Source organism: Struthio camelus, chromosome 21 (genome assembly GCF_040807025.1).
Source record: "Struthio camelus isolate bStrCam1 chromosome 21, bStrCam1.hap1, whole genome shotgun sequence".
Taxonomy (NCBI): Eukaryota; Metazoa; Chordata; class Aves; order Struthioniformes; family Struthionidae; genus Struthio; species Struthio camelus.
The window spans coordinates 3,057,651-3,084,324 of NC_090962.1; the positions used below are offsets into that span (position 1 = coordinate 3,057,651).

Below are 26,674 nucleotides of genomic sequence, written 5' to 3' on the forward strand. Positions count from 1 at the left end.
GTTGTAGTTAGCACCCTAAGTACTCAATCATGTACGGTGAAATTCTGGCTATGCTAAGATACGGGCAAAACTCCTGCATATCATATGAGTTCATTGTATGAACTTAAAATCTCCTCTGGACTTTTGGAAGAGTATTGCTTGGCCTCTAAACATCATTCTGCTAGGCACTGTTTCTGTCAGATCCTGTGGGCAGTGGCTTGAGAGATGCTTGACTTTGTGTATGTTTTGTTTTGCTGCACAGAAACACGAATTTTATAAGCATTTTTTTTTCTAAAAAAATTTTTTTTTTCTTTTCAGGTGCTCATAAGAAAGGGCTTTGCAGCATCAGAATCTGTCAAGATCCTGACAAGTGACATCCCACTTGGAATGTTTACTGTGACAGAATCCCAGAGGTCAGTGGAAAGTTCTCTTTTTGAAAATTAGAAGACTCATCCTTGTGTTCAAAGAATATGAATTCTTAGGGATAGAAGATGTAGCTGTTTGTTGCAATTCTTTCTTCCTTAGGAGCACTGAAGAAAAAGGTAGACATGGATCCTGTATGCTAACACTTCAATTCTTTTAGGGGTTTTTTTTTTTTTTGGCAACTCAATTCTGTGTAGAAACTTTGTCCCTTCTGCTCCTCCCATGATCGTCATGATTCCTCACACTAAAGCCTTCTGCTCCAGCAAGTGAGGAAATCCAATATGCAGGTCTTTCTCAGGATCACTGCATCATTTAGTCTGCTCAGGTCACTGTGCTTTAATGCACTCTTAGAACCAATTTTCTCTTTTACATTTACCATGCAATGCTTTCCCATTCAAGATAGGCACAGCAGGGAGTACACATACCTAAACTCACATACCATGGGACCTGATGCCTAATGATTCTTACTGGTCCTCTTACAACTTTATGTCCTGCCATATCGTTTAACTATTTTAAATCTTCAGCTCCTAAAGCTCTTAAGACCATTTAAACAACAGCCTACCAGGCGATATTGTCATACAGTCTATGAAGAACCTCTATACCCATTATCTAACATTCACACAGATTTTTCTTGAACTGCTTCTTAAATGTCAGATTAGCATACATTTTTTGTTCTTCATTGAGTTCTCTTCTGCTGCAAGAACAGAGTGGTTGGGCTGAATTCTGTGGCCAATTTTGCTTGGTGTGAATGATGGAAGTCTACTGATTTCAGACTATCTTTTATCACTGTATTTTTCTCAGTCCCAGTGGACTTTCCCAAGTAAATGCTCCCTTTTGAAGTACAGGATGTAACAATTATTGAACCTACTCATTTTACTTACTAGAATTAAATAAACAACTACTGAATGTTCCAAGCATATCTTACCCCTTTCTCGTATCACAGATAGGCTTTATTTGACTACACATGGATTCTCCAAGGACAGTGGTACAAGCCCTTCTACTCAATTACATTTAGGAATGTAGTTTTTGTTTTCTGGCTTCTGGCATCTTTAGCAACATTGAAGTTATACTACAACTCCAGCAATGAAGTAAGATATACGTGTTTGAACGAACAGCGTCCTCATCAGTAATTCCAACGTTTGGTAGCTGCTTCCATAGGACATCTGTGACCACTTGAAACTGTTCTGCCAAGGATGAAAGAACGTTCTATAGGAATCTGACATGTAGTGAGATAAGCAAATCATCTTTTGTATTTGGAGATATTTCCCAGAGGCAAACTTCACTGCAGGTCTGATGCATCAGACATCACAGACATTTTAGTAGGTAGGCTGAATTCTCAATGTGAATTCTAAATTGTCAGCATCTCCAGGGTACCAGTTGTTTTTGTTAGTTGTTCAGTAAGACAATGATCCCCTTGAGCAAAGTCCCCTTAAAGGGGAAAACATTAGGCATTAAGCTTTACTCAACTGCTTAATATGAATTCATGCAACTGAAATGGTACTGAAAAAATTATTTTAGAGGAAGACCTAGCAGTTTGCATTGGAGTGTGTGTGTGTGTGCATGTGTGTAAATTTATTTTTATATATGTAGCCCTACACACACATACACCCTATAGAGTATGATCTCCAAGATTATTGTAACAATGCCATTTGTTACTATTACAGCTGCAGGCTAGGGGGTCCATGCGGGAAAATATACTTATATTTACTTGCTTGTTAATATCTGCACACCTACTCCTTCAATTCCACTAACTATGCTACCAACAGGGTAAGGTCCAATCCCCACAGTTCTGAATGACCTATGCTCAGTATAGGATATGAGATTTTGAAAAAAAAAGTTCATGTACTAATTTTATATTCTCCCATTCTTGGCCATGTTTGTTGTTATCCAAGCCAGTGCAAAGCCCGCTATACTTGTTTCATGCCACTAAGTGATTTCATCACCTTAAAAAAATATCCATTGGGCCCAGGTAGGGCAGCTCTAAATCCTCTTTGCCCAGCTCCAACAAAGCATTTTCAAGAAGCACAGTGGTGGTTTGCTAAGTTTAAAAGGACAGAAAAAAATTAAGACTACTAATGCACACTTGAACATGAAGGAAACAAGAGCAAGACCTTATATAATCACGAGCACATGGAAAAGAGTTCTGATAAATTCTGATTGTAGGAAAAAAGCACCAAAAATACTATTCTTCCGGGTCTCTCCAAATGGGTTGGTACAAAAAGAACAAAAAAAAAAATGGAGAAAGTGATTGGTAAGTGTACAAACAGGCATGAACCAACCTTGAGACACCCATATGTGTTTCAAGGTTAGAAACTGAATGCATAGAAAAATTCAGAACAGAGCTTGCTCCCAGCAACATGCTGGGAGAAATATAAATACAGATCACAAAAGTACATGTTTATATCATATTGTAAGACAGTATCATGGTATAAAATTATGGCACTGACTGCAAGGAATAGTAGATCCAGGTTGAGGAGCCTTAACATTTCTTCTCACTTCTGTCCATAAACTGCTGGGTGGTACTGTGTAAATACTTTGACAACTTTATGCTTTGATTTCTTATGTCTAAGACAGGGTAGTGATTTTTTCTGACTTTAGAAAAATGAATGCTTCAAGATGCTAAATATAAGAATCACTCAGGAACCAGGCAGTAATTTTTTATTATTGTTGAAGCCCAAGCTGCTTATACCATTGATGTGAAATGGGTCACAAGACAATAGGAACTGAATAAGGGTTTCCCCTGGAAATAAAAATGCCTCGTTATTTTTATAAATCATAAGTATAATGCCCTTTAGGACACATATAGGTCAGTGTATACTGTCCCCATGTAGCTTATCTTGCCTCAGTCAAGAATGAGAAATACAGAGGCAGTCATGTAGCATATATGCTTATTATATATTTACAGTAACTTATATACACATTGATGCAGTCGAATGAAATCTACAGGAATACTGTAGGCCTTCAATTGCCTTTATACATCCCATATCCTTAAGCTTAAGGAATACCTTCTTTACACATCAAATTTTGGAGAGATGCTGTTGGCCGAATTCTGTCCCTTTTCCCACTTCTTTCACAACCCTGTTCTACTTTACAAATAGACAATAATAAAATTTTTTCAAGGGATTTAGAGTGTTTTACAAAGTCCGTCAACAATTCTGAATCAAGTGTTCACAAACCCGTTTCACAGATGAACCATTCTAATCAACACTCTAAGTAACAAGTTCAATATTATCCTGCAAGACTGCATTAGTCAGGAAACTCAGGTATATCGATCTCCCTGCCCTTCTTGTTCTAAATTACACTAATGCTTGCAAAACTAGTTCCCCCTACCTAAAATCTTCCCAATTATATTCTCTCCTGACTAAAATAATTTTGCTAATTTTATGTTTTGTGTTCTCAAACTCATTAAAAATAACTCTTGTTCGGTAGGAATAAGCAAACTGAAAGAAACTGTGTGACTTCAGAATGTAACTAAGCAGATTGCGTTATTTCTACTTCTTCCTCTGCTCGGCCTCACAAAAAATTTCTATTCAGTAGACATTTATTTTATTTCAGTAGGCATTTATTTTATTTATTTATTTAAATGAATGATCTTAATATTCTGCTACCCAGGTCCTTCTTTAGAAACAAGCAGCCACAATTTTCAAAGAATTTTCACAAAGAATTGCAGGTTGGAACAGTTCCAATTTAGTTAAAAAAATAAGAAAATTCCTTATCTTCTGAGTAGACTTGGGCCTGAAGCATAGCTGAGTTGAAAATAGTGCACAAGCTTCCTTTAATTTTGATGGAAATTCAGGAGAAACAATGGTTCTGCATTACTTTTTGGAACAAACGGAGTGAGAGCTTGAAAGCAGGTCAAAATCAAGGGAACATTTCTATGAATCTCAGCAGGTTTAATAGAACGCTGCCCACTAGAAGTCACAGCATATGAAGGCAGACAAAGTGCACCAGAAAGGGAAGTGGTGTTAGTGTGATCCTGGAATATGAAGTGGTTTTTTTTGAATTATTACTTTGGATAAGTCCATTAGAAATACCCACCTTGGAAGACACAAATAGAAATGTAAGTAAAATATAATTATTTCCTACTTCCATAATATTTTTATACTATCTGTGGAGCTGTGCAATTTTGAGAAGTGCTTTTCTTCTTCCTTTCTCTACAAAGCAATTTTTATCCCTCTTTGGTGACAGTTATTCTTTCAGAGTCCAGGAGCAACTTGAGTTATCATAAGAATTATATAGTACATTTACTCAGATAACACTATGTAATTTTCAATTATTCCAATGCTGTAACAATGCTATTTGTATGCAAAAAATAATTACTTCCTAAGAAATGGGAAAAATACTGACAAAACGTTCAATCAAACATGAATACGGTATATTTCTAAACAATATGCAATGGCAACTTCACTTGCAAATAAAACTCATGTAAACTCATTCATGCTTTGGGGAGTAAGTTGGGTCCTTGCTCTTCCCGTTTAACAAGAAAGCCTTCTCTCAGGACTATGCAATAATGTTCTAAGAGCAGATAACCCAAACTGACTTTTTGATCAAGCCCTACAATCTCATTAGATGAAGGAACTTGAAGTTATTTGGAGGATTTAGTCAAGTTATAATCTTTATTAAAGTTAACATACACCATACAACACCTATAGTAACTGAAAATTATGTAACAGTTTTGATCTAATACATTTATTTTAAAAAGAATATGACTACATTGCCATATATTTTATATATAGAAATTGTGACGGAAGAAAGAAAGGAGTTTTGGCAATGACTGGAAAGATAATCTAAATGGCTTGTAAATGCCTAACCAGAATGACTTGCTGAATATTCAAAGTTCCCATTTCTAGTTTCTAATTTCACCGTTTCTGAACAGTGCAATAAGGCTTTGAAAGGCAAACCACCTTATAACTGGTTTAGAGGAGGCCAAAAACAAAATAATTTAAAGATGAAGTTTGCTAAATTTTCAAAAGACATTACATGACATGGCTACTTGTGATATATATATATACTTGTGATATATATACTTGTGATACTTGTGACTCAGTAACTCAACTGCACCCTTCCAGCCCTATATTTCTAGTTGCCTTAGTATTAAAGATACAGCCATACATTTGACAGGAAGTATATCTGGGAGCAGTTCATTACCATAACCTGTACAGTCCACACCTTGAATGAAAGTTATTGCCTCTGCAACAGAGATGCCTGAATAGGACATACATGGCTACCTGAATCATTGAGCTTTATGGTGTGACATCCTGCAGATTATAGCTGTACTACAGCATTACAAATCTGATGACTGTGATAGACAAGTGAAAGACTAGTAAGGATGAAACATTCCAGGACTTCCACTCCCTGATCTGATTGCTAAGTCCTTAATCTCTCTCTTATGCACTGCAAGATCTCAGAAGAGGGAAGAAATACAGCATTTTTGTAGTTAATACTCTGAAGCCAATATTTCACAGATATTTTTAACCTTCAATAGCCTCCATTTTCATCTGTTGATGGCAGTCACACCCGTGTAAGAGCAAAAGCAGAGCGTGGAGGATGAAAGCTGGAAAGCAATTTTCATGTGCATGCAATCACTGGCTCTGTGTGTTTACGTAGATGTCCTGTAAATTTGGAGTTGGTAATAGTATAAGCTGCGTGTGGCATAATTGTTCCATATTTGGGAAAGTTTCAAAGTGAGGTACACCCGTGATGATCATTTTTCATTTTAACAACTAAGTCCTCTGTGTTCTACAAATGGCTTGAAACAATTTTCACAGCTTCACTAGCAGTGTGCTTTAGTGTGTTGTAACACAGAGCTCTTGAAGGACAGAGCAACCTGCAAAAGCAGGTGTTCTAGTACGGTATTAAAGTATGACAGATTTGAGTAGATTTGTCATCATGTTTGAAACAGTTTTGAAGAAAGGTATGAACTTCAGACGTTTCTAAAGATTCATCCCGTTTAGTATGCTCTCTATAAAGGGGTTAATATCAAATGATTGAGGAAAAGGTGCAAGAAATTTTACAACTGAGAGCTACAGAGGAACATGCTTACAGGAGAAGCTTTTCTTTAGATCCAAACTAAGCTAAATGAGAAAGACTACTACTTTTGCTTCAGCCAACCTAGTACTACCATATGTGAGAGTCCCAGGAATGAAGAAGTTTTACTACTTTGTGAAATTGTGATTTATATTTCCCATCTATTTCAGGTATTTTAATTTGCTTTAGCTGTACTAGCTGCTTCATATTGGAGTCATGAAAAACCATAAAGATTTATTTTTGTCAATCATGTACATTAGGATCTACAGGTATTAGCAGCTAATTTCATCTACATTTTTAGTCACAAAAATTCTTTCCATTTACAGAAACAGATAAACTCATACATACAATAAGTCCACTTATTTCTGTGATTATTGCACATTCTTGTGCTAAATACTACAATCTAGGACAGTTTGTGTATGTATCTGTATACACATACAAAAACTGAAGATTAAAATGAAAATGAAATTTAAAAAATAAAGACAGTAGCTCACAGTAGCTTCCAGGGCAGGACTATACGAAGACATCAAAATAAAAAAGTGCGGCACAAAAATTTATGATTCTCTTGGAAGCTTTGAAAATGCAGCAGAACTGATTTGTCCAGTCAGATTTACAGGAGAGGAAAAAAAAAAAAAAGCCCAGACCCTCCAGCCTGTAAACAATTCCTTCTCCAATCTTCACAATCTCTCTCCATATGAGCAGTCTAACTACATATCATTCAAATTTTTCACTGGAGAACAAGACATAATTAAGTCACTGGATTAGAAACAGGAACTACTGCAACAGTCATATTTATACAGAAGAATAGGTGTGGCAAAAGAATTAGTTGTCACATATAACCACATTTGGCCTGTCCAGGTTCCTTAGCTAAACTCCACAGATTGAAAGAGGTGGCAGAGCACAGACCTGAAGACAGAAATTATCCTTTAGTGCTCATAAAACAGAGAGTGAATAAAAAGAAAAAAAAAATTAAAGATTCATTGTAGAGGATAAGATCTGAATGCTTACTTTAAAAACTGTGGCATTAAGTTTTCTATAATTGTTCCATTACTAGAAGCAGAGGAAAAGTATTAAGTATCTGTGTGGCAAAGCACATGAGACAGGAAAAAAACACACACTGGTTTATTATGGTGCAGTTAGTTCACACAATGAATCTTCCTGTTTAATAACAAAATCTCCTGGCCACTGTTCTCTCAAATAACCAAAACGTGACTATGTGTTAGGAACATCACCGAACTTTATTTTAATGCATTCCACAGATTTCTACTGGATCACCTAGTGTTGGCTGAAAATTTTCCACAAAATCTCATGAAGTCTTATGAATTTTCCTTAGCAAAACAAGGTGCTTTTTTTATCCTTTATGTATACCTTTTTTCTTCACTGAAGTAATAAGTGGTCAATCTTTTATTCCAGACAAATCTTGGCACACCCAAAAATGGCATTTTAATCTCTTTTCTGGATAAAATCTGTGCATAAAATTGATCTCTAACTACAAAATATCATGCAACACGCCTACTACAGATCTCCCTAATCTTAGACTTTCTGACTTAAATATTGCACTAATGTGTGCAACTGCTTTTGAAATCTCTAGAATACTTTATAAATATCTAATAAACTTGTTGGGGTATTTCTTAAGCATTTCTGTTTAGTCAATAGCTTATAAATAGGAATGCAGTATCTAGCCCCAATCTCAAGAACATTTACATTCATCCCCAACCTGCATACAAGTCATTCCATTGATTTTAATGGGATAGTTCCTCTCCATGATGCACAACTCAAGCATGTTTCTCTGCAGAAGTGGAGCATAATTTATTTCCCCATGGTTACTGAACAGAAGCAAGTTAGGACTATAACTAAAGAATCCTTGCTTCTAATTCAAGGAAATCTCCTGTTATTTATAAATCTCACGGCAAAGAACTAAAGCTTAAGCATAGGATATAAAGCATTTAAAAACAAATACCTGCTTATTATATAACAAAGGCTTAACCACAGAAGAATCTAAGAGTTACTCATAACAGATAACCTAAATCATTTATAGCAACTCACCCACTTTGTCTAATTGACAAATTTATTCTTTCCCTTACTAACTACAGGTAACCACAGCTACCTTTCCAGAATGCATGACGGCAAGTAACTGCTTCTTTAAATTCTGGAGAGCAAGTAGCTGTTGTGGGGAGAGTTTGCAAGCTTTTGGGAAAGATGTTTGTCAGTAGCTTTTTCATGTTATTAGATCATATTCTTTTCAGGCAGATTTTTTAAAGTACTCTGTCCCAAACTTGCTATGATTTGTTTTTTTCTTTTTGCCCCTTTCTCCTTCTGAAGCTATTTTTTCTGCTAGTAAGCCTACTTAGAGAAAGGTAAAGTTCTTATCTTTTGAGTTAACAAAGTATAAAAGATAGAAAAAAAATAGATTTAGGCCTTTTGATAAGGGAAAAATGGTGTATTACTGTCTACTTACTCTGTATCATTAAGTAATGAAGCTTCAGTCTGTGAGTGCTGAAGTGAAATGATTCTATCTTGGTAACACCTGTCCTGCCTGGCTTATGTGAGGTCCAGTCTGCAAAAAAGAAAGACTTTTTTTCCTTGTTTGTTCTCCCATTTTTTTGATTGCTCAGTTCAGTAATGCTTCCCAGAGCACAGATGGATGCTTATCTGGTAAGCAGAATTTTAAAATAGGACTCTGGAAACTTTGGCCATGCAAATATCCTTGTAAACGAGACCAAAAAAAAGAAATTACAAAAATCTGTAAACCCACTGAATCGTGGGGACTTGATGATCCCAAGTCCTCTTTTTTCTAGCCTTCTTACTAGCAGCTCTTTAAGGTCTCAGCCTCCCCCCCCACCTTCACTTATGCTGAACAGTTCAGAATTTCACTCAAATGTTCTTTACATGTGGTATCACCTTACTGTTGTGATAAGGACATCTGTTCTTCCCCCAAACCCTGCTCTCTCGCTACGTTAACTAACTAAATAATTTAGTTCGGGGGCCTGTTTTCTTCTTTTCATTATTATTTTTCTGTGCGGACATACTTGCGCATGCCAGGTTTTGAAACCCGCGGAGGGCCGCAGGCCGCGGAGCCCCGCGGCGAGGCGGCCTGGGCGCGGCACGGCAGAAAGCGAAACCACCCGCGGCCCTCGCCCTTTGTTCGCGCTCCGGGGAGGAAGCACCCGGCAACGGGGACGAACCAAAGCAGAACGGGCGGGAGGAGGAAGACGGACAGTTGCTCGAGCCCCCCTTCCGGGCGGCTAAACGCTTGCTTCGCCCACCGCACGGCCCGCCCGCCGAGGGGCTGGCCGAAAGGGTGTTGCCCTCCTTGCGCGCGCGCCTGCCCGTGGCGGGGAGGCATCCCACCAGGCCCGCGCGCCGCGGCCGCAGCCCTCCCGGCCGGGCTGGCAGGTTACCGTTGAGGCAGCGGGGCCTCCCGCGCAGCGGCGCCTGGGCCGGCCGCCGCCCGGAGGTGCGATGGGGGCAGGGCGGGGCGGGGCCGGCGGCGGGGCGGGAGCCGAGCCGAGCCGGGGTTTCCCGGCCGGGCAGCACGGGCGGGGCGGGGCGGTTACCGCGCCCAGGCTCTCGCTTCCCGATGGCTGTGGGGAGCTGAGCGGGGGCCAAGTTTACGAGGAGGAGCCGAGGCCTAGCGACCCCCCCGCCCCCCTCTCCTTCCGACTCCCGCCCCCCCTCCCCGCCTGAGCTGCGGTCTCCCCGAGACCAGCCAGACACAGCGCGGACGGCTCCCCTCCTCCTCCGCCCCCCCACCCCTCCCCAGCCCGGCGGGGACGCAGCCAGAGCAGGCAGGGGCCGCGGGCGGCGGATAGACCGGCCCCGTTAATGAGCAGCGGTCGGAAGGGCAGGTAACCATCCAGGAGGGCGGGGGGGGGGGAGGGAGGGAGGTGGCCGGTCCGCGCAAAAGCCTTTCCTCGCCGGTGCCCCTTCGCTGCGCTCGGCTCCACGAGTCTCCCGTCCGTATCCCAGCCCCACCCCGAAGCCATCTTCCCGCCGCCCCGTCCCCTTGGCTGCTCCCGGCCCTCCCCCCAGCTCTCCTCTCCATCCCCGGTTTCTTCTTCCTCTCCGTGGCTTCCACGCTACTCCCCCTCCCCCCTCCTTCCCCATTGCTGCTGCACTTCTCTTTTCCTTCTTCCTCCCTTTCCGCTGCTCTTTCAGCCCTCTTATTACCTCAGAGCTCCTGGTTGTACCTCTCCCCCACCTTCCACGCCAGGACCCTCCTCTTCGCCCACCCTTTCTTTGCCCCCGCAAGAAGGAAGGGCGGCTAATGGTTTGTCCACCTCTTTGTATAGCGAGATTGGAAATAATCCCCCCTCCCCCCGCGCTTTCTCACCTCTTCGATACTTGAGCTTCCCTTAAAAAAGAAGTGTGTTTGTAGCTGGTAGAGGAGGAGGAGAAAAAGGTGTGGGTGGGACTGATTCTCTCTTGAAGGTTTTAAGGCGAAAAGGGAGGAGACCTTGGATTTTGCGGGGTTCCATTTTTAATTATAATTAGGCGGTAGCGATCTATGTTAGAAGGTTTAGGGTGTTTTCTTGTGTGTTAAGATATAAAAGGTGAGTTTCCAGAGAAAGCAAGCCTGCAGAGGGAATATTCGGAGAGAGAATCAAGGAAAAGCGATGGTGTCTCTGCTGTAATGGTGGAAAACTGATTAAGAGGAGACAGGGGTGAGACAAACAGGGTAAGACTGCTTCTAGCAGCCCCCAGCCCAGTGAGGGGAACGTCTGGGGCTAGAAGATTGGGTTCATGCTGTTTATACTGGGGGAGGAAGGGGCAGAAAATGTTTTGTTCTTTCTTAAAAATCAGGGCTGAGGATGTGTTTAGCCTGCATATTTGTTTCCCTGTCATGGTGCTGCCTATTTTTTTGTGTGCCCGTAACAGCAATAATGAAGATCATGGAGGGTGTTTACTGCAATAGGAAAATGGAGTTTTCTCCTCGGAAGCGTTATTAAAATATTACTTCAGTACCGAGCTTATCGTTGAAAATATTTCAATATTAATTTTTTTTACTTGCACGAGGGGTTCTTATGGTTTAGGATTTTTAACGTAGTTCTACACCTTTCTATAAAAATGAAGAGGTATAGAGTCTTGTGGATAAATATGAAAGAGGCAAGTCATTTTATTTAAAAAATCTTGTCCAGAAGAAAATCAGAATGATATAGAGGTTATTCTAAGATGCCAATTTATCATTTGTGAAGATGAGCTGAAATTTTAACGAATGTGATATTTCATTATTCTCTAACAAAGTCATAGTTGGGACTCGTTATTTTAAATAAGGCATCCTTTGTAGGGTACTGACTGCCATGTTATTTTGTATGATCTTCAGAGTAGAATATAGGAGGGAAGATCTGTAAAAGTATGGTTTAAATGATTATTGAAACAGCTTTTGAGAATAGTTGGCTCAACTTGGAGAGATCATTTAAAACTGATAATAAAAATTAAACGTTTTGCTGCTGGAAAATATCTGCACCTAATTGTGAGAGGTTTATTGCATGTTTTAAGCCAGGCTGCTAAACACAAGGATGTGAATCAAAATGAAACGGTGTCGATGTGTATGTGAAAAGCATGTAAGAAAATTTAGAGATTGCATTAAAATCTAAACTTGTTCTAAGTGTAATATATCAGTCATCTTAGATGCAGTGTATTTATCCCCCCCCCCACCCCCGTGTCCTTTAGGAGAAGAGAAAGAGAAGGGATGATAATAGTGTGGTTGTTTTGGTGGCTGCAGATTACCCAGGGTGTGTGTTTGATTTTCTTTTTGCTGTGAATGAATGGATCCTTCTGTGCCTGGGCCCAATAACTGCAACAAGATGGCGTTTGCAGCAAGGCAGCTCTCATTTTTCAACTCCTCCTTACCACAGCCTTGCCAAGCTAGATCTTATTCCGTAATTGTTTTAGATTTACTTTCTGATTCTATTTACTTTCTTTTTTTTGGGGGGGGGGGTGGGGGTGGGGCCGTTTGGAAGATTGTTGCAAGAAATCTGTAGATTTTTCTTAATTTTGTGAGCCTCTCCAGACTGGAAATTAGGTGGGAGGAGTAAATAGTTTTATTGAGATGTTCACGTAGGCTGTTACTGGATAAAAGGGTGACATGATTTTCTTTTTTACCTTCCAGCATCTGCTCAATGCTATCAAAATATTCTTTATTTTTCCATAAGCATATTGCCAAAAAACATTTTTAAAATTTAGAACATAGGTACGCAAAGCTTCTGCTAGGGCTATGTACTGTTGCTGGTTCTCCACCAACCAAATAATCATCAGACCCCATGTAGACAGTCACCCTTTTTGTAATATAAAAGTCTCCCATCTGCTTCAAAATCCTCATGATTTGTGGAGTCTTTTAAATCTTCTTTTATCCTGAAATTATTGACATATTTTAGGTAATTACTCTCTTTATGGAGAAGGGTAAGAAAGATTTGTGGGGATATTAACAGCTTTGTGTCTGTCAGGGTATCATATTTTAAAATGATATTAGAGCGTTCTAAAATCTTTTATATACTGTTTTTAATATCTTTAAAAAAAATGGGCTTTCAGTTGTAACTTTAATGATGTTTTACTATAGTACCAACCTTCTTAAACAGGCTATTTTATTTAGGTTCTGTAGTTAATATTTGATATATCAGATTTTTATTTTTCCTTCTATAGTAGTGTATTATTTTAAGCCAGAGAATAAGACTTGGTTATGTTTCCTGTATTCAAATAAGCTCCAAACCTTTGGTGATACCAGGACTTTTAGTTCTGTGTATCTGTGACTTTATGTATAATCAGATGTTTGTTCTTTACTGTAATAACCCATTTGTAGTAAGTACAGAGGGAAAGCAGGAAACAGAAGAGCTAATTTGCAGTTGAGGCTTTTGTTTTAGGGAGAAAAAAAAAAGCTAAATGCTGAAATTAACTATATGTATTTTATTCATCTACTAGTTCAAGAACTTTTTTTTTTTTTTAATAAGAATACTTGTTTAGGAAATGTTTTGTTCTGTTTGTTGATACTTTTAATGTGCTGTTGAACCTGAAATTAGCTGTGCAATCTTCTGGTACTAGTACTTTGGCCTTTTACCACAGGATCAGGAAGGGGGCAGGTGAAGTGGGATCCTGTGTTGAATAAGATAAATTGCGTTTATCCTTTAGTCCTTGCAGCTGCTAGGTCAGTATGTAGCAAGCATCCTGTCATGAAGTTTTTGGCAGTGTGTAGAGTTAGAAATCCACAGTGAATCCTAATGGAACGGTTTTAAAATCACTTCTTTGCTTTGAAGAAATCTGAAAGCGTGGTATTTAGACTTAATGAGAATTTACTTCTTCATATGAAAGTAACCAATAAAGATTGGTGTGATTATGAAGTGTGTAGAACTTACAGTATAGAATTATTCATAGTATCATTTGGAAGGCAACACTCTTGCAGCTATTATTTCTTTTAAAATTAAAATAATTAAAACTAGCATGCTTAAAATATTAAAATCCTTAAAAATTATTTGATGTTTTGTGTTGATAAACCACCATGTTAATACAATTACTTTAAGGATATTTTAATTATAGTAAAAATATGTATCTTCTTGCGTTTATAGGATACCCTTTCTTAAAATTAAACGAGATGTTTCTGGCTACAGTATGTAATAACTTCCTGGTGTTTTGAAGCCTTCAGTTTGGTCATGTAGGAAACAATTATAACTGTTCCTTCTTAGCAGTCACGCTCGTTGGTTATGATTTCTCAATCTCAATGTGAAATGAGATACCAGTAAATGTAAAAACTTGAGTATGTAGACTTCGCAGATTCTCATGTTGCCTGTTGCTGGTAGCTAAGAATGTTAAGAAGCTGTTGCATTTAGTTAATTGTGTGGGTTTTATAATAAAAATATTTGCAAATATAAATATTTGCAATAAAACTGGAGTTGCTTCCTTTCTGTGAAAACTGCCATAGATTTGCCTTCTGTATGTCAGGCTTGGCTCATGTTTTAGTTGCTAAATTGGATTAAATTCTTACTGTCCGTGGATTTTAGCTCTCAGCATTAGTGGATTGGTAATTGATATTTGCAATTTTAATATCCAGTTTTAGCCATATGGCATGCCATATTGTTCCAAGACTTCTGTTTAGCACTAGTTTGTTATTAACAAGTGGGAATGAGAAACCATGCATTCCAGTGGTTGAATTAGGCTTAGGTGAATCTTCTTTGGAGCCTCTAATGCCTACAGTCATGCTAGTATTTTGGATGTTTTTTGCAATGTGATATTACTGATTATGTTGGAAAAACATATATAACCTTGAAACTAACTAGCTTGTGTTAGTGAAATTTTACTTAAACCTTTGATTTAAGATCAAATGGAAGTTTTAAGGGAGTCTCTTGATTGCTTAAGGTACAGACTTGAAATGAATACAGATTCAACTCACAATATTTTTTTTTTTTCTCGCCACTGCTGGAACCAGTATTAGCCAGGGTCATGATAAAAAAAAAATAAAAATAAAAATCCCCAAACCCCTATGTTTCTGTTTAGCATAAGATCTCAATTTATTATTTCTTCAGTGTGTCTTGTATTGTGGGGCTTTTGTTTGTGGAGGGTTTGTCTTTTGCTAAATAGAAACGTATGCAAAATCCCTAGATACTAGAGCCAACTGGTAGTTCAGCAGAATATTAAGCAGTGTTTAAAAGTTTTGAGCTGGCTACTAACAGTACTTTTATTTTAGATGCCAAAATAATCAGTGTAAATTAGCATGCCAAGCTTCCCACTGCAAAAAAAGTGGACATTCCAAAAAAAGTTTTCAAGCAGAATACTGCATTTTTATTAAAACACTAGGAGTCCTCAAGAAGAGAGGGAGAGAAAGAGAGGAGATGGTTAGTCTTTGGATAGAAATACGCAAAGACCAGATGTGTTATTGGCCTATTTTTTTAACACTGGCCTTCTAGAATATGTACTTTATAATGAATCTCTTGTAAAATGATATTTGTTTGTATCGAGTGTTTGTGGCAGCGACTAGATTTATTATAGAATGGTGTCTAATGTCATATGATATGTAACTCTCTTGGAATATAATGAAATATTTCTGCTTGTTTGGAAGACTGCAGCTGGAACCTTGAGTGTGTTAGGTGAAGGGGGCAACATTTACCTTTCCCAATATGTCTCTAGGCACCTAGAACTCATTTTTTTCTTGAACCCAGCTGGAGTGTAATGACATGACAATATTTATTTATGTTTATCTTGAAACAACTGAGACATGATGTTGTTTGTTTTGCGTATCGTATGCTCAGTATTACCAGGGATGATGTAATTAGATATCTGCATGATAATCTGTACATGTAAGCTACAGTACATTTTGAGGGATGTCATAAAAGTGTAATATGTAGTGAGTGTTGGAAATGATGGCTCTAAATACTGTCCAGGATTTTCAGCACAGGCCTGGACACTTTATTTGTTCGATTCTTAAAAATTTTAAGTGACAGAATAAGGATTGCACGTAAATTTTACATGTTGACATGTTGTTGAAATGTTTCTTCAATTTTGGGGGTAGGGAGAAGCAGGAATAAATAAGTATTTGAGAAAGCAGTTATGCAGCAAATGCTTCGGTTGTTTAGATCTTGCCAGATTGTCTTACTGAAAACAAGAAATACAAATTACTATAGCAGATTTAAAATAAGAGCGTGTCAGAAGAGGTTGCAGGTGTTCGGAAGACCTGGCTTTGGATTAATGAATAGGTTACCCTTTGTCAGCTGGTCCATGGCAATTATCCAGGTCTGCACTCTTAAGATAAATGCAAGGTTATTCAAATAAGTATAGCCCTTTTTCATTGAGGACTAAATTAATTCCAATATCTGAAACTTAGTGTAGGCTTAAAGTGTGCATATAGATGAATACTGTGGATCAAATAATACTAGAAATTTGCTCATGAGCTTGAGCCTTGTTTGGCTTGTGGGAAAGCAGTCTGTGTAGGTTGATACCAAGATCACTGAGATTTCTTACTTGAATATTTGGGTAGACCTATCTTAAAATTCTTTTTTCTAAATGAGCAGGCTTATGTATTTTCAATCAGTGTTTTTGTCACTAGTCACAGACTTATGAAGGGAAGAGCTATAATTATTTTTGATTTGGTTGGACTTGAGGGTTAAAAATAGATCTTTCTGTGCCTTGTCAGTTTTGGAGTCCTCCTAATGGCTAAGTGAAAATGAGGCCAAAGATTTGAAGAAGGTAATCTGAGAGAGCATAAAGGAATGATTCTCTACCTGACAGTGCTAAAGGCAGGATAATATTCAACTTAATACTTTCATAGATATTATTTAGAACTTGGAAGAAGGAGAAAAATCAGCAGACAGTAAAGAGAAAGAGAATGATTCAAAGAACTAAATGTAGTTTAAATAAGAGATGCTATTCATTGCAGTAAGGAGTTTATATGAAACTCTACTTCATCAAATATACATTTTTAAATTTAAGTTAAAATTCAGCCTATATAATCACTGCAATTTCTAAAGATTCTCTGTGTAGAAAAGGAATACCTTCTCTATGTTATAAAGATTAATTGAAATCTAGATAGCTAAACATTTTTTCCACATGTTCCTACACTGGTCTGAGGATCAGAAAGGTTTATCTAAAATTTCTTGCCAATTATGTTTATCATAAATTTTGCCCAAGATGAGAATATAATTTTACTCTCTTCTTGGAATTTGCAGTGCTACCTGCCAGGTGCCAAAAAAGAAAACGTGAGTTATACATATGTTTTCATGTAGCTTTCTGTAATGCGTTATTGTATTTAAAACTGTGTAAAGGATTTTTGTAATTAACAACAGCTTTTTATTCTTCCCCTGCCCCCTTTCCTCCTTACCCCTCTGAGAGGAGAAGAAGAAGAGAAAAAAAGAAAAAGTAAAAGCAAAACATGTAGCTCTAGAAACTCCTGAACACAGCCTTTCAAAGTAGTTGTGAACATTTTACCAGTGCAGGTATTAGTGCTGATTTTGCTTATCCTTACTCTGAAATCAAACTATGTTGAGCATGGGGAACTAAATAAAAAAATTTTGCCAAGCTCCCATATAAATTCCAGAAAGACAAACAACCACACCCATAAAGTTGACATCACTGACAGGAAAGCAGTGCCTTATGTATGTCTTTTTTTTCCTTGTTACAGTAGGCTTAATTACAACAGGTGGTGTCAGTTTTTACTTTTCTTTTGTACAGAAGGAAGGTTTCTGTTGTGAAATTATTGCAGGTGAGTTGTTAATTCTATGCATCTTATGTTCTTCCTGCTTTTCTGACCCTTTTTGCCTATCTATGGCCAGATTCAGGGAACCATCTTAAGTCTGTTCACTAACATATGCTTTGTGGTCAGCCTTACAACGTTTTAGGATTTATTGGAATTTTTCAATAGTAGAGGTAATCTAAAATTTTTTGCAATACCATTTGACAAGCTGAGTGGATTTTCTTTTATTTTTGTGGAACGAAATCTGAGTGTTGGAAATCTGTTTGTTGGAAATCTGTTTTTGAAACAGATTTCCAGTACTTCTAACAGATGGATTTGTAATTATTCACTTTAAAATTGCAGTTTAACTATCTTGGTAACGGCAGTACGAATGCCCTGTATTAATGGTGTACGCTTCATTGCAGAGACTTTCTCATTGAAATGTCTGTGGTAACATGGGGTATATTTTACTAGACTACTTCTTACAGAGGATTATTGAGCAGGCTGTTGAGCCTACAGATGTTTTTGAAGGTAATTCAGAATGCTTGTATCTGTCCAGATGCCTTGCCTTGCAGGTCCCTACAGAGGTATTGCTGTTGTAATTGGAGGGGGATAAGTTCCTCTAATTCCAGAAGCAAGCCATAACTGCTCTGGTAAATGCTGTTTTACAATCTGAACGCTTTGTATTCAGCTCATCTGTTTGGGCTATTGTATCTATTTAAGTGTGATTTCCTGAAAAAGTTGAGCGGTAGGAGGCAGTGCAGAGCTGCACGGTTAGAAGTGTACAGAAGGTGTGAATGTGCCTTTTGCTGATGCATAGATCTTAAAAGTTAACGTTTTGTTGTCTTTAGTAGAGAAACTCTTAAGGGCAGGCAGAAATGTTCACTCAGTAAGTTTGAGGACTTCTGGTCAATGCTATTTCTTAGCGTGATATCAGTGTACAGTATAAATAATTTCTGGTAAGATCTCTCTGTGGCACAGGCTAGAGCAGTGAATCTGTTTTTTGGCACATATGCAATTAGTTCTGTTCTGTTTAGGTTTATTTAAATTGTTAAGCTGATGCATTTGTAGTTAACACTGTGTGTGTTAGATGTTGAGCATAGCAATGTCAAATCTAAAAGTAAAAGGTGACTAAGCTTAAGTTTCAGTGCATAAAATATCAGGACTTAAAACTGTGTAATACAAAACTTAGTATGTGTTCTGTTTCCTATAAACAAGGCAGCAGTACTCAACAAAGCAGGCACGTGCATGCCTCAAGATGCTGAGAAGAAATCTGGTTATGGTCCTCTTGGGTTCTTGCTGTTAGCTTCCAAAACTTTTTTTCTCCAGATACCCTAACAAATGTTTGGGGGTGGTGGTGATTTTTTTTATCTGTTAGCCTAGAAAAACAAAGTAGATGTGATAGTCTGCTGAAACCTTTGGTACTAAAAATAATTATACCCTACTAATTAAAGAAGTGTTTTTGTTAGAACATATGTTTGATATTCTGGTTGCACATTCTTTGTAAAGTGGTAAACTGTTGAAGACAGACAGATTCGCTGCTCTCTATTTAGGAAAGGTGTTGTTTGTACAAAGATCAAAACCGCTCACTTAATGCTTATAGCAATTTAATTGTACTTCAGTTTTCAAAATCCTGGATTTCACTGCAGGTCGGCAGATGCTGTCAGGTAATGGTTTATAGATCTCTTATGCCTGAGAATTTAGTTAGAACTGCATTTCTTGCTCCTCAAAACCCGGTAGTAACTAATGTGGGATTTTGTGGATGAATGGCCCATAAATGTATGTGTTAAGTTATACATTAGGTGAATTATTCTGTATATAAAACACACTGGAACCATACACTAGATGATAAAAATGTTCTGACTTGGAAACAATTGTAGTAGTCATGGACTTATGCCAAGATTGAAATAAAGATTTATCTTCTTTATTCTAGACTTAACTATTTGAAATCAAATGGCTGTAGTCCACCTGGATCTCTCATAAAATGGGGATTTCAAGGTTGGTCTAGAGCAAATTTGACTTTTTTTTAAGCTTGAAACTTCTTGAACTTCTTTTGTGAGCACCAGTTAGCCTCCCAGTGCTTGAAACAAGTGTGCTTAAATGAGAATCGTATAGAAAAGTGAAATGGTACTGCAAAGTGACGTTGTCCTGAAGTCTCTCACTGGGGCAAGAAATGAACTGTTTTGTTATTGAAAGGAGATTCATTTGGAGATATTTCTGAGATGTGAAGTTTTTTCCCTTGAAGGAAAAAGGTTTTTGAAAGCTGTAAGCATTGACCAAGGATCCTTGCTCAATGCTTAACAGCAATACCATAGAAAGATTGTTTATTAAACTTGTAAATTCCATCTTGTGCTGCATTCAGTGATACTTCTTAACAAATAAGGAAAAAGACAATGGCACATCTCACACTGAGTATCAATTGGGTAGAAAATTAAACCACTATGAAGATATTTTACTTAAGAAATATATTCTTTAATATTTGAGGCACCGTTTGTGTAGTTGTTCTTTAGTTTTCCATAATTTAGGCTCTTACTATAGAAAAGTTGTTTTTAAAGCTCTAATCAATATGCACTTAATCACACTTGTGGCAGGCTCTACTTAGTTAAAAGTTAATTTAAAATATGTTGAATTGGTTAAAAGACTGTATACCACTTACAGAAAGTGTAGTAGTATTGAACAGGAACACCTTAACAGATTTAAAACCTTGACAGAATAGTGTGTGTTAATGGATGCTTGAGAAGTCACAGGGGGGAAATAGTCTTTCATGTATGTAACTCTTGAATTCCAAGGGCGCTTTGGAAAGTGAAGTCAGATTGATTAATTCAGCATTTAAAATCTTCCTTTATTATTGTGCCTGTAAGCAATATGTGAAACTTCATTGTTTCAGGAAGTCCTTCAGTTTATCCTGTAAATGCAGAGTCATAGGGGAGGTGGTACCTTGCAGAACTTGCACTGCAGAGGTGGTGTATCTGGACACAGTAGTTGATAGATGTCAGTACTTGGGTGTCTTTGTATTCAAGTTCTCTTACTATTTACAAAACATCACAAATTGAAGATTCAATTATGTAATTTTTTCAGAAAGAATAATCCGTCTGCTATAATCAAATGAGTACAATCCTGAAGAAAAGGGGGAAACATCTTAAATGCTATAAACTCGGAAACTTTGAAAATAGGAGGAGGTTCTTCAAAACGCTTTGGAAATCTTGGGCAAGTCCTTAGATGTGAGAAGATGCCCAGTAATCCCTCTTGTTTACTCTTAGCCTGTGTTCACCTCTCTTCCCCTTTGATGGATGGTAAAGCTATATTACCCAGCTAGCAGTGACTGTCTCCAGTGGATATGTACTATTGAGAATTCAAGACTTGGGTCTGAAATTTCAGTCTAATTTGTCCTGTAGTAACTTTCTGTTCCATATCCTTGTAGTTCTGAATCAAAACTCTAAAGGGCTCACGCTGGGAAAACTGCATTTATTCTTGCTTCCATTGCAAAGAGTGGCATCGACATCTGAATCAGCAGCTGCCTTGCCAGTTCACAACCCAGCATATTAAGGAAACCAAGATGGGAGATAGTTTCCTGTCATGCACTGTGCTGTATACTGTGACAGTTCAGGTGCTAGTTAATGAGCTGGTCAGCTCTTCTTACAGCAGATGCAGGAACTTTCGAAAGCTAAGGTGGAAGCTAGAGATGGGTACTATGACTGTGTTGTTCCCAAGTGAGAATCCTGAATGTGCTGTGTAAGGTGCAAGTGGTCTGTCTTCAAATCCCTTTGTTTCCATTTTTAAAGGACCAGAATGATTCATTATTTACTACAGTTAGTGTGTTTTCTGTTGTTTTTTGTTTCTTTGTTTTAAAACGCCCTTTCCCCAAAAACCTGCACAGACTTGCACAACAGTAGTGCTGAGTGACTCCAAATAAAATGAAACAGTGCTTGTATAAGGTGAGTATGCAGAGGATCTAGAAAATCAGTGCAGAACCTCGTGAATTACAGATGTTTCAACTAACATTACCATATTGCTACTGTCTTTGTTAAACAAAGCTTTACTTTCTCAGCTTTGCTTTACACTCCCCCCCCCCCCCCCCCCCGGGCTCCATCCCCAGAAATCCTTTCTCCGTTTTCTTTTCATGTTATGTTGTTCTTATTTTCCTCTTTGTTTTGATCACTTACCCAGACGTATAGGATGTAGAAGAATACAACTGCTATCTAAAGACTAGTGCTGAATGTTGCAAAAGGGTGAATGCAGTACTGTGCAAGTACTGTGCAATATGAAAGCAAGTATTTCCTGTTGTACCTTTGTGTTTTCTTGCAGTACTGTCCCTGGGTTGTACTTGAAGTTTACCTTTTGTATCAGCGTTAAGCATGGCTGCGTTGTGGGTTCCCAAACACCCCTTCTGAGTCTAATGACTTGGAGGCTTCCTGTGTTCTATTTTACAGTCTATCAGCTTTGTTTTTCTTCTTGTTGTTCTTCTGTACCTTAACTTTATTTTATATCAACCATAAATATCAAAATAGAGCAATTTCTGGGAGAAATCGATGGGCTACTATTGGGTATAAATTATTGCTATAAGAACTAAATGAAGCTGCATGCACCTTGACTAAAGATGGATTATGCTGATTGCAGGACTAGAGAACAAAGTGTCGCTCAGTCTGTTTTGGGGTATAAAGATTAAGGAAATCATGCCATACTTGAATCTCTACTGAGGATTCTTGTATCTGCTATATGCATAGAATATTTTTGTTGGTTTTAAGGTCCATTTTTTAACTTCAGGCTTGTACTGGAAATCAATTATTTCGTGAATGGGAGTAGCTTAACTTTATTCTAACAATGCTGTGTTAAGCTTTTACTCAAGACCAGCATACTGTTTGAACAACTAAATTCTTATTTCGGCGAAATGTTCTTTTTTTTTTTTTTTCTTTTCCCCTCCTCTTTTTTCAATCGGCTGTTTGGATAATGTATTGAACACAAATAGTGGTAAAGTAATTGTATTTTCCTTTCAGATGATCTCTGAGGCTGTTGTGTACAGTGAGGGTGACAGAAACAAAAATGGAGCAGATAGTTTGTTCAAATGACTTTACTACCATATTTTATCCATGCAGGATGTGATTGTATTTATGGGGGGTCAGAAGGTAGCTATCAAGCCTTTGTCCAGCCTACCCTAGATGGTTGTGTTTTTAGTAAAGCAATCATCTTGCTTACTTTCTCAAAGTCAATTTAAGAGTTGAGACAAAGGTCTATCTTGCTGAAGTACTTTCAGGATTGGACCCTAATATTGAAAGGCATTTGATGTGGCACTTCTTGATCCATCTTGTAAAGTACAATGCAGATTTGACGGAATAGAATTATCTTCCTGCTTCTGAAAACATATTTTTCATTAGTATTCTGATGACCTTAGTCCAATAAGACATATAAGCACATGAGTATCTCAACTGAAGTCAGTGTGCCTACATGCATGGGTGAGGGACACACTTTTCAGAAGCAGAATTGATTGCCCATAAAAGACCTTTTCGTATCTGTAAATGGCTTGCTTGGCTCAAGAAAATAGTATGTTTATTTGATTAACTTTCAAAATGCTACACTTAGCAATGTTTATTAATACATTCTTGAAATTGAAACCATTCAAAATTAGTAGAAATAACCAGTCAGTTAGGTGGGGGTGTGTATGTACACACACACATACTTTTTCTTTTTAATGTTGTAAATAAGAAGCAACAGATTCTCAGTCAACTCTTTACTGTCTGACACATAGAATGAAATGGGTGATTCAGGTCGTGCTGATAAAATAGTTGAGCTGAAACTTAGGGAAATGGAAAATGCAACTTTTTTTAATTGATAGGAAGTTTCACTCTTTTTTCCTTATGCTTGTGCCTGGATAAGTCTTAGTGATTTTATATTTATATAAATTAGTATTCGTGTGTAACTTTGTTTTTATTTTCTGGTTTTTGTATTGTAAATACATGATCATATAGCCCCTTTCCTCCAATATACTAACGTTGCAGTGAAGATCTTAAGGTACCTACTGATGTCACTGTAATGGTAATATGTGAAACAATACATGATTTTTAGCAAGGTGGAGAAGGTAGGTGGGAAGATGATGCCAACAGAGATGCGTTGGCCAACAGAGCTGAAAGACAGTGTTTAGGCCTTTGGAAAACACTTTTATTCTTCTCTTATCTTTTCCCCCTCAGTGAGCGTTGGTTGAATCACCTGGTTGCTTCTTTTGTAATCTTAAGGATTTTGGTAACAAGGAATGATATAATGACCTATTTTTGTGCTAGGTTATGAATCTAACCATTTGCATGCCTGTGAATTCAACTCAACCTGTTCCAGTCATGCCCTGTGCCCCTCTCAGTGTCTACTGTGAGTTATTTGGGAAGAATTTGAACAGAACATCATCATGCTAGAGAAATAAGTCTTTGTGAGGACTTCTTGAACATACTTGAGGTCACAGAGCATAAACTGAAAACCTACTGGAAGATGAGTATATCCAGAAATGACTTTTTTTTATAATCCTTGGAAACTTCATGAGAACTAGCAAAGATGACGATTCTTAATAGGGCTGTAACCTTGCATAGGTGTGTTCTCAAATTGTGGGTTAAAAAACTTATTCTGGTAAGTAAGTAAATATGTTCTTAGCAGACTGACTTTTAATAAAAAGGAAGAAATATCTGTGCTTAGGTGTGAAGTGCATTTTTTTTTTTTAAATATGTTTTGCTATGTGATGCTATCGATCTGTCACACTGGGATGATGTGTAAACTGTTTTGTCCTACAACAACGCGCTTCTGTTTACTGGAATAAAGTGTACTGTTTATAATTTGCATTCCAAACTGCCCCAAGCCTGCTGCCTATAGGCTCAACTGATCTAGGTGAGAGATTACACAGCTTGTGAAAGGGTATTACCCTAATACTGTGGCATTACTTTAGGTTCACTGGAGAAATGGTAGTGTTTTTTTTTGTTTGTTTCTTTTTTTGGGGTTTTGGCATTATTTGATTTAACTACTCTGCAAGCACATTGCTGTTATACTTCATGTGCCAGGCAATTTTTCTTTTATTTGACTGATTTCTCCTGTAGTTTTGCCCCCATTCCCCTCTCTTACCTCCTTAACACTTCTAAATCCACAGTTTGAAACGGTTCTCATCATTACCAGCTTTCCAAATAGCTGTTGCTGTGCTTTTTTCCTCTTAAGTAAAGGTCCTAAGCATTTCTGATGATAAAAGGCTTATGTCAAAAATTGTATTTCCTCAAAAAAAATGGCAGAACAAAGTAACTTTGGTGCAATTCCAAGGGGATATAAATAGTTACGTGACAAAAACTGTTGGAAGTAAATGAACTATGGTATCTGGACAAATGGCAGAAAGCCTAGTTGATTCAGATTACTTGGCTTGGGAGAACAGCTGAAACCTTTTTGACTAGTGTCTCTTCAGAGCAGAGTTTTGTTAGACTAGTAGGAGTGAGTTTTCTGGTTTTTGCAGCTTGTGTCTGGCTGTGTGTTAAGGAAAAGGTGTTTGGATAGAGTAATAATGGTTAAGGAATTACTACCTTTTTTAGCTACTTCTCTGTTCATGGCAATAACGTTAATTCTAAACAGCAAGAAATATGATGTGTGTCAGAAAGGAGTATTAGTATAAAAATAGCACTGAGATCCCTATTGTGCAAGTGCTCAGCCCTGTTTAGGTAAACAGCTTCTGGTAAGCTTACAAAGGAAATAAAAATGTCAGTGAAAACTGGAGATTAATGGTAAGAGTTGAAGGAAACAGTGGAAGATGCCAGCTGATATAAGAAACAGCAACTGGAGATCCTCACCAATTTTTAACTGATGTTCAGTTATTGTGAGGCTCTGCAGATAGAGTTCTAATGTCTTCCTTCAACCTACCTATACTTATTTATGAAACTGAAGCACAAGGCAAAACTGATCTTTCAACTAATGAAAAGAAAGTCTGATGACATGAATATAGTACGAAGTGGATTTAAGGTCTATCATGGGGCCTTATGATGTGAAGGTTTCCCCCCATGACCTTGATTTACCAGTGGTGGCTTCTTCATTTGATAGAAATGACCTTGTAAGTCTGTGGAAAAGAGGTTCCTTTTCACGGTTGCTGAAGGTTTAATAAACCTTCTGCCCCTTCAGAAATGGCTCTGATTGGCTTCTGTTTCGTTATCCAAATTCATAGCATGTCTGCTGGAGAAATGAAATAAAAAAGGAAGTGCTCTGAAATGAGCATCATGTATATGGCAGTATTTCACTTATTTCTGAAGCGTTTTGGAGATTCAGATGTCGGCTAGATACATACTATGCAGAGAATATTACATATCAAACCTTTAATTTCTAGGATAGTTTTACTTTTTAACATGGATACTTCTTGCCTTGGTAACTATATGAAAATAATTGTATCTCTGAATTCTTTAAAACCGAATTTATCTATCTAAGTGGTAGTTTGGTATAAGTTGATTAACAAAATAATAAATATCCATTGCATTTTATGTGCGTGTTGAGTTTTGCTGTGTTCACAAGTAGGCTAAGCTACTATTAGATCTGTTTTTTAACTTAAGGCTGTGGGTTCGAGTCTTCAAATTGCTATGTGAAAAGTTAAAAACTGTAGACGAAATTCTCTTCTTAACCTAGTTCTCGAAGTCTTAAACAAAAACACATGAAACTAGGATATCTTCTAGTTGCTGCAAAATGAATATTGCTATTTAAGGCAGCAAAGATACGAAAAAGAAACCTGGATGCAGTAAGAGATCATGTGCGTTGTTAGAGTGTGGTTTTCCTTCATTCTGATACTCTTCCAGCTTCCATTAGTATTCATGAACGTTTTTGTTTTTACGCATGTTTTCTTTGGCGAAATATTATTGGTGAAATAGAAGTGTAGTCTGAGTGAAAAATTAAAAAGTTTCAATTGTAGATTATTTTAGCTATGTTAAAAAAAAAAAAAAAAAAAGCCTAGAAGCCTATCGTAATAAATGCTTAGTCATTTCTGTGTTGGTTATTTAATAGTAACATTCTCCTTTAACGTTGTCTGTTCTTTTCAGACTGAAAAGAAGGGAGATGTGTAGTAGTATGTAACAGGGGAAAAACTTCTTTTTGTATAAGAAGATA

The 26,674-nt window shown here is 37.6% G+C and overlaps 1 protein-coding gene and 1 long non-coding RNA gene across 4 annotated transcripts in view; one reads left to right on the forward strand and one right to left on the reverse strand.

Moving 5' to 3' along the window:
• LOC138061829 (uncharacterized) overlaps window positions 1-10,817 on the reverse strand; it is a 38,251-nt gene extending 27,434 nt beyond the window's left edge. Inside the window, exons 1-3 of one of the 3 annotated variants that reach the window (XR_011135780.1) lie at window positions 9,459-9,882; window positions 8,888-8,986; window positions 1,941-7,335 (exon numbers count right to left, since the gene is read on the reverse strand). This is a non-coding gene — a long non-coding RNA (uncharacterized lncRNA). Of the gene's footprint in view, window positions 1-1,940; window positions 7,336-8,887; window positions 8,987-9,458; window positions 9,905-10,762 lie in introns of those variants that run through there. The other 2 variants (XR_011135781.1, XR_011135779.1) reach the window with 2 other exon arrangements.
• Window positions 10,818-26,674, forward strand: part of GNB1 (G protein subunit beta 1) — a 52,899-nt gene continuing 37,042 nt past the window's right edge. Inside the window, 1 exon segment of the mRNA XM_009671585.2 lies at window positions 10,818-11,107. The gene's annotated coding sequence lies outside the window, so the exon portion shown is untranslated.